This window comes from Eubalaena glacialis, chromosome 13, assembly GCF_028564815.1.
Source record: "Eubalaena glacialis isolate mEubGla1 chromosome 13, mEubGla1.1.hap2.+ XY, whole genome shotgun sequence".
NCBI lineage: Eukaryota > Metazoa > Chordata > Mammalia > Artiodactyla > Balaenidae > Eubalaena > Eubalaena glacialis.
In genome coordinates, this window is record NC_083728.1 from 90231186 (window position 1) to 90238748 (window position 7563).

Here is a 7563-nt window from a genome sequence, read left to right on the forward strand (position 1 = left end):
GTTGGGTCTTCGTTACTGTGCGTGGGCTTTCTCTAGTTGTGGCGAGCGGGGGCTACTCTTCGTTGCAGTGCGCGTGCTTCTCATTGCGGTGGCTTTTCTTGTTGTGGAGCACAGGCTCTAGGTGCACGGGCTTCAGTAGTTGTGGCACGTGGGCTCAGTAGTTGTGGCTTGCGGGCTTCAGTAGTTGTGGCGCACAGGCTCAGTAGTGTGGCTCACGGGCTCTAGAGCGCAGGCTCAGTAGTCACAGGCTTAGTTGCTCTGCGGCATGTGGGATCTTCCGGGACCAGGGCTTGAACCTGTGTCCCCTGCATTGGCAGGCGAACTCTTAACCACTGCGCCACCAGGGAAGCCCGCTTTTGGCTAGTTTTGTTATTATGAAAATAATATTTTTTCAAAGGATTTGTGCAAACCTTTAATTTCCCTAATTTTTGCAGCATTGCATTTTGCCACATTTATCGCTGACTTTAAAAAGCTCACTTAGCTTTTTTTGTGAGCCATGTTTTCCTTTCGGTGCATAGTGGATGCTATCTTTGAGGACGACAGAACACATGCTGCTGAATTATCATTGTTTTTCAAACCATCCCCTCCCAAAAGCAAAATGAACTATTCTTTATACAGTTTTTAGGAGACTAAATGTTAAAGGCTAGGGTCTTCCATGGAAAATTTGCCAAAAGACACAAAACCAGTCTGACAATGTGCAAACAGGTTTGGAGATCAGCTAAATTTATTCTTGGGCCTATAAAGATTTTCATGGGTGGAGAATTGGCAGTCCTGTTTATTAGAACTATGTTGAAGAACCAGATGGGCTTCAGAGATGTGAGAGATATATATATATCTCCTCCCTGGTTACTCATTCTTTGTCTCCAAATGCCATTGAGGCAATGAGGCATTTTTAACAAGCTCTTCTTTTGCCATAAACAATGGCAAACAAAATTACCATAAAGCTTAACTGAGCAAGGTAAGAAGCGTGTTGTAATTAGATGTAATGAGAAGTCAAAGAGAAGACATGGGAACACTAACAAGATTTGAAGTTTACTATATATCAAGGTTAACTAGTTCCTTGCTACAAAGCAGGCGGGTAAATCAGTTTAGCCTCTTGACTTAACATTTAACTCAGCCCCAATCTTCTGACATCTCTGGGAAAGACAGTCTGCTAATTATAATTTGAGAAACAAACAGAACTAATTATGTCAGTGTGAAAAGTATTTTCATAGACGTACAATGGATTATGAGAGGAAAGAGGAGAAAAGAGGCAGAGGCAAAGAGGAAAATAATTTTATTAACAATCTGGATTGTTGATCAACAAGATCCAGGTGATTTGCCTGTAATCTTCCCTCCTGCCATCAGAGCAGCATCTCAGGTGAGGTAAATAGTAAAACCTTTTTTTCTTTTCAGCATGACCCGGTGAGAAAAGCACAGAGAAGCCGGGTTCCAGGTTCAGCAACTGCTCGATGCCCTGTGAGCTGGTTCTGTAAAATGAGGAATAGGAAACACATCCTACAGCATATTTGTGAGAAATAAGTGAGATCAGGGATGCACAGCACTTGGCACATCCTAGGCAGATAGAGGGCACCCAAAAAGTAGTAGCTATTTTCATATTCAGAGCCCTTGGGTCCTTAGAATGCAAGTTCAGTGGATTATAATCATTATAATTAATAATGCTTAACTATGGATCACAAACACCCCGAAGAGAAGATGGACACAAACGATCCAAAATGTGGGTCAGAAGTAATTAAAATTCTTGTGCTCATTCCCATGGAGACTTGGAAAGGTGGGGCAGATTTCAGCACACTACCTTAACTGTCATTTTGAAAAAATGCAAGTTTCCAGTCTCCTGCTAAGGGGTTCTTTTCAGGCACCTGACTTATTACTTCAACAGATCAAAGTCAACATGAGTTGCTGAGTCAGTACTAGTATGGAGCATTCTTAAGTGAAAAAGTATTCATAGAATGCCACTGTTTAGCTAAGAAAAGGAGAGGAATGCATACACATATACACACACATATATATATACATCTAAATATACACATATTTTAAAATACATATTTATAGGGTTTGAGAGGGGTCTTTTTTTTATTTGTTTATTTGTTTATTTGTTTGTTTATTCTTTAAGTAAAACGATAAATCATAAACTTCTTTTAAAATGGTTAAGTATCAGAAATAGTCTCACAGACACAGAAAAAAAACTTATGGTTACCAAAGGGGAAAGGGCAGAAGAACAATAAATTAGTAACTTGGGTTTAACAGATACACACTGCTATATATAAAATAGATAAACAACAAGGACCTACTGTATAGCACAGGGAACTATATTCAATATCTTGTATATAACTGAAAAGAATATATATATATATATAACTGAATCACTTTGCTGTATACCTGAAACATTGTAAATCAACCAGACTTCAATTTTTAAAATTAATTTTAAATAAAAAAATAAAATGTTTACCTATAGTGAGAGGGAGGGAATAGAGTCAAGGCTACAGAGATAAAAGCTATTCTTCTCTGAATATACTTTCTTTTCTAGAATTTGAGTTTGGAACCATGTAAATATTTTACACAATTATAAAAAAAAATTTTTTTTTAATTTAAAACCCTTAAAACAGAAAGCAAAATGAAACAAATGAACCTGTGTATCCAATTGGTGGCATAATACAGAGCAAGCAGCTGTTCCCAGAAACATCACAACTGTAATTTCACTGTATAAAAAAAATAAAAAACCAAGATAAACTCCTAAACTGTTTTCACTAATTGTATTGTGGGTAGAGCCTTCGGTATTGTTGCTCTGAAACTCGTATGTATGCTTTTTTTTTTTTAATTTTTATTTATTTATTTATTTATTGGTTGCGTTGGGTCTTCGTTGCTGCATGCGGGCTTTCTCTAGTTGTGGCAAACAGGGGCTACTCTTCGTTGCGGTGCAAGGGCTTCTCATTGCGGTGGCTTCTCTTGTTGTGGAGCACGGGCTCTAGGCGCACGGGCTTCAGTAGTTGTGGCTCACGGGGTCTAGAGCGCAGGCTCAGTAGCTGTGGCGCATGGGTTTATCTGCTCCGCAGCATGTGGGATCTTCCCGGACCAGGGCTCGAACCTGTGTCCCCTGCATTGGCAGGCAGATTCCTAACCACTGCACCACCAGGGGAGTCCCCGTATGTATGTATTGTAATGAGTAATTATGTTGGTGTTTCTGAGAACAAGGAATTTTGGCATGGGAGAAAAGAGTTGCCCATATAAACTTGATGAGTTTAAACAAAATACTGTAATTCTGAATTTGAATTGCAGGTATGCTGTGAATTCATATGTATTTATCTTAAAAAGATGAGTGTGTGTTTATCTGAGTAGGACCCTATGGGGCCTTCCCAGGACAGACCTCTGACCATGTCCTCTGCCTGCCTCCTCTGTAGAAAAACTTTAGCCTCCTAGGCCTTCCCTGAGTTCCAAAGAGCAAATTTAATCCGAGAAGTAAGAAAATGCAGAAGCAAAGGAAAACAGTCAAGCAAGACAAAATAATAGTTTAGCCATAGAACAAAGTCAAGGACCTTTGGTTCCTCTTCAAGGGCTGTAGATAATATCTTGAGCCCTATCTTTGAGCTGTTTTGCAGAGACTGAAACCCACCTGATGATGCCAACTCCTGATTACCTCACCACCAACCAATCAGAAGAATGTCCACGAGCTGATCACACACCCCTCTACCCTCTCCCCCGCCCTGTCTCTAAAAACCCTTCCCTGAAATCCACTGGGGAGTTCAGGTCCTTTGAGCATTAGCTGCCTGTATCCTGGCTTGGCCTTGCAATACATGCTGCACTTTCCTTCACCACAACCTCGTGTCAGGAGATTGGGTTTACCGCGCAAGGGCAAACTGACCCAAGTTTGGTTCAGTAATGTACGTATGTTTCCTAGCTCTATTCACCGAAAAAGCCTAAGAGTAGTGACCAGTCTAGTAGCAAGGAGCACCCCCTAGTGCCCAGGTTAGAGTCTCTAAATACTACTTCCTACTCAAAGGCAGATGCCTGATCTGGGGCAGACAATGTACAAGATGAGCCTAGAACTTCCTGTCACACCAGACAGCAGGGAAGTTCTCATAGATGCTAGGGTTGTGTCAAAAAGACTCAGGAGCCAACTTAAAGAGGATCTCACTGGCCAAAATAGGACAGTTTGAGCACCAATAAGGATAAGAACTATGATGAAATGAAACACACCAATTATGGGCAAATCCCTGAGTTCATTATGGTATTTGCATAAGTCTCCTAAGGCTGCTGTAATACATTAACAAGCCAGCTTAAAACAACAGAAGTTTATTCTCAGTTCTGGAGGCTGTGAGTCTAAAATCAAGGTGTTGTCAGAGCCACATTCCCTCGAAGGCTCTAGGGAAGAATCATTCCTTGCCTTTTGCAGCTTCTAGAAGTTGTCAGGAATCCTTGTCTCCCTTGGTTTGTAGCTATGTCGCTCCAATCTCTGCCTCTGTCTTCACACGGCCAACTTGCCTGTGTGTGTCTCTCCTCTTCTTAGAAGGACACCACCAGTCATTGGATTTAGGGCCCTCCCTACTCCAGTAAGACCTCATCTCAACTATGTCTACAAAGACCGCATTTCCAAACAAGGTCACAGTCTTAGGTTCTGGGTGGATATGAAGTTTGGGGGACATTATTTAACCCAATACAGTACTCAGTAACAAAACAAAAGGAAAAAGAAACAACCTCACTGGTCACCTTAGGAATATGCTTGGAGACAAACTTTTTTTTATAAACTAGTAGGTAAAGGGAAGAAATGAAGCATTTATCTTACTTTACCTGTATATACTGTACTTCAGGATAAGCAAGTAGTTGATAAGGTCACTTTCTATATATATATGGGTCCAGCTAATAAGTAAAACAGGAATGCTAGAATTAGAACATCACCATTTTGCAGAATTTAATGAATGAATGAATCTAAGCAGTGATCGCTGATGACTGCTAACATCACAAAAAGGAAAAACTGGGAATTCCCTGGCGGTCCAGTGGTTAGGACTCCACGCTTCCACTGCAGGGTGAATGGGTTCAATCCCTAGTCAGGGAACTAAGATCCTGCGTGCCGCTCGGTACAGCCAAAAAGCAAAAACAAAACAAAAATTTAAAAAAAAACACAAAAAGATAAAACTACATATGACTCCTGATGAAATATTATTGGGAAAATATGTGACCCTAAATCTAGATCTAGATCTAATTACCAGAGGAACATATTAAATGTCTACAATGATGTGGTCAGCAAAATCAAGACTGTGACAGTTTTTTTCCTTTTTTTTAATATATATATATTTCTTTTTAAATTGAGGATTTACTTTTTTTTTTTTAATGGTTGGTCGCATTATTTATTTATTTACTTTTTATTTTTGGTTGTGTTGGGTCTTCGTTTCTGTGCGAGGGCTTTCTCTAGTTGCGGCAAGCAGGGGCCACTCTTCATCGCGGTGCACGGGCCTCTCACTATTGCGGCCTCTCTTGTTGCGGAGCACAGGCTCCAGACGCGCAGGCTCAGTAGTTGTGGCTCACGGACCTAGTTGCTCCGTGGCATGTGGGATCTTCCCAGACCAGGGCTCAAACCCGTGTTCCCTGCATTAGCAGGCAGATTCTCAACCACTGTGCCACCAGGGAAGCCCCAAGACTGTGACATTTTTTAAAAGATACTTTAAAAAGGAAAGAGAAAGAGTGGTGGGGAGGTGATAGATTAAAAGATGCTTGAGAGATTTAGCTACCAAATCTGATGTATGGACTTTATTTCAAAAAAAATCAACTGTAAGAAAGGGAGGGGGCAATAGGGAAATTTTGATGATCTTAGGAATTATTATTATTTTTAAGGAGTTTATCCTTTAGAAATACTTGTTGAAATATTTACAGATGTAATGTATGATACAAGGAATTTGCTTCCAAATAATGAGTGTGGAGGAGAGTGGATAGAGATGACCCAAAAAGACCCATAAATTGGTAACTCTTAAATCGGGTGATGTGGGGACTTCCCTGGCGGTCCAGTGGTTGAGACTTCACCTTCCAAGGCAGGGGGTGTGGATTCGATCCCTAGTCAGGGAGCTAGGATTCCACATGCCTCTTGGCCGAAAAACCAAGGCATAAAGCAGAAGCAATATTGTAACAAATTCAGTAAAAGACTTAAAAAAAAAATCGGGTGATGCATATAGATGGAGATTCCCTCTACTATTCTGCTGCTTTTGCATACATTTGAAATTTTCCATAATTAAAAAAAAGGTTTAAAAAAGTTATTTTTGAGATAGAGAAATTTGGCCATGAATTAGGTATAATATTTCTGATATTAAAGAACTATTGTGTTAGGTGTGCTAATGTAATTATAGCTTTTTTATTGAGTTTTTATCTTAGAGATTCATACTGAAGTAATTATGAACAAAATTGTATGATGAAGGGAGTTTGCTTTAAAGTACTCCGGTGTTGACAGTGGGGAGATAGATGAAACAAGACTGGGCTTATATTGATAATGATTGAAGTTGGGTAATAGGTATGTAAGAGTTTGTTACACTCTTCTATTTTTCTGTATATTTGAAAATATCTTTAGTTAAGAGTTTAAATAAAAATAAAACCCAGGGACTTCCCTGGTGGTCCAGTGGTTAAGACGCTGCGCTTCCAATGCAAGGGGCGCGGGTTCGAAACTAAGATCACACATGCCGCGTGGAGTAGCCAAAAAACAAAATAAAATAAAACCCAAAGACAATAAATAAAATGTTTCTGTTAGGCCACAAAGTATCAAAAGTTTTCCTTAGCTGTAAATTGTTTTTTGTTGTTACCAATATCAATTAACAATAATGTTCATGATGTAGCAGATGGAAAACAGATATTTTTTGACTGAATAATCACTCCAAGAATGTGTCAGAATAAAATGCATGACATTCCGAAAGTCAGGGTCATCTAGGTAAACTCAGATTATTCTCTTTGATGTTAACTGTCATGAAATAAATGGCAAAATCCAATTATCCGGGACTTCCCTGGTGGCGCGGTGGTTAAGAATCCGCCTGCCAATGCAGGGAACACGGGTTCAAGCCCTGGTCCGGGAAGATCCCACATGCCGCAGAGCAACTAAGCCCGTGCGCCACAGCTACTGAGCCTGCGCTCTGGAACCCGTGTGCCACAACTACTGAAGCCCGCGTGCCTAAGAGCCCGTGCTCCACAACAAGAGAGGCCACCGCAATGAGGAACCTGCGCACCGCAACGAGTAGCGGCCCCCGTTTGCCGAGGCTGGAGAGAGCTCGCGCGCAGCAACGAAGACCCAATGCAGCCAAAAATAAATAAATAAATAAATTTATTAAAAAAAAAAAAAAAATCCAATTATCCATGAGTAATCCATGAAATGCTTAAAAGTTTTATACAGCTTGACAAAAAGCTAAGAGTAATGCAAATTATAGATGAATTTTTAGGAATTGATATGGTGATCCTCTATTGTCTCATTTCAAAAAAAATTTTTGACCAAAATAAGTGTCCCTGTGATGTCTTTTTAAAAATTTTGTTTTATTGAAGTATAGTTGATTTACAATGTTGTGTTAATTTCTGCTGCACAGCAAAGTGAGTCAGCTA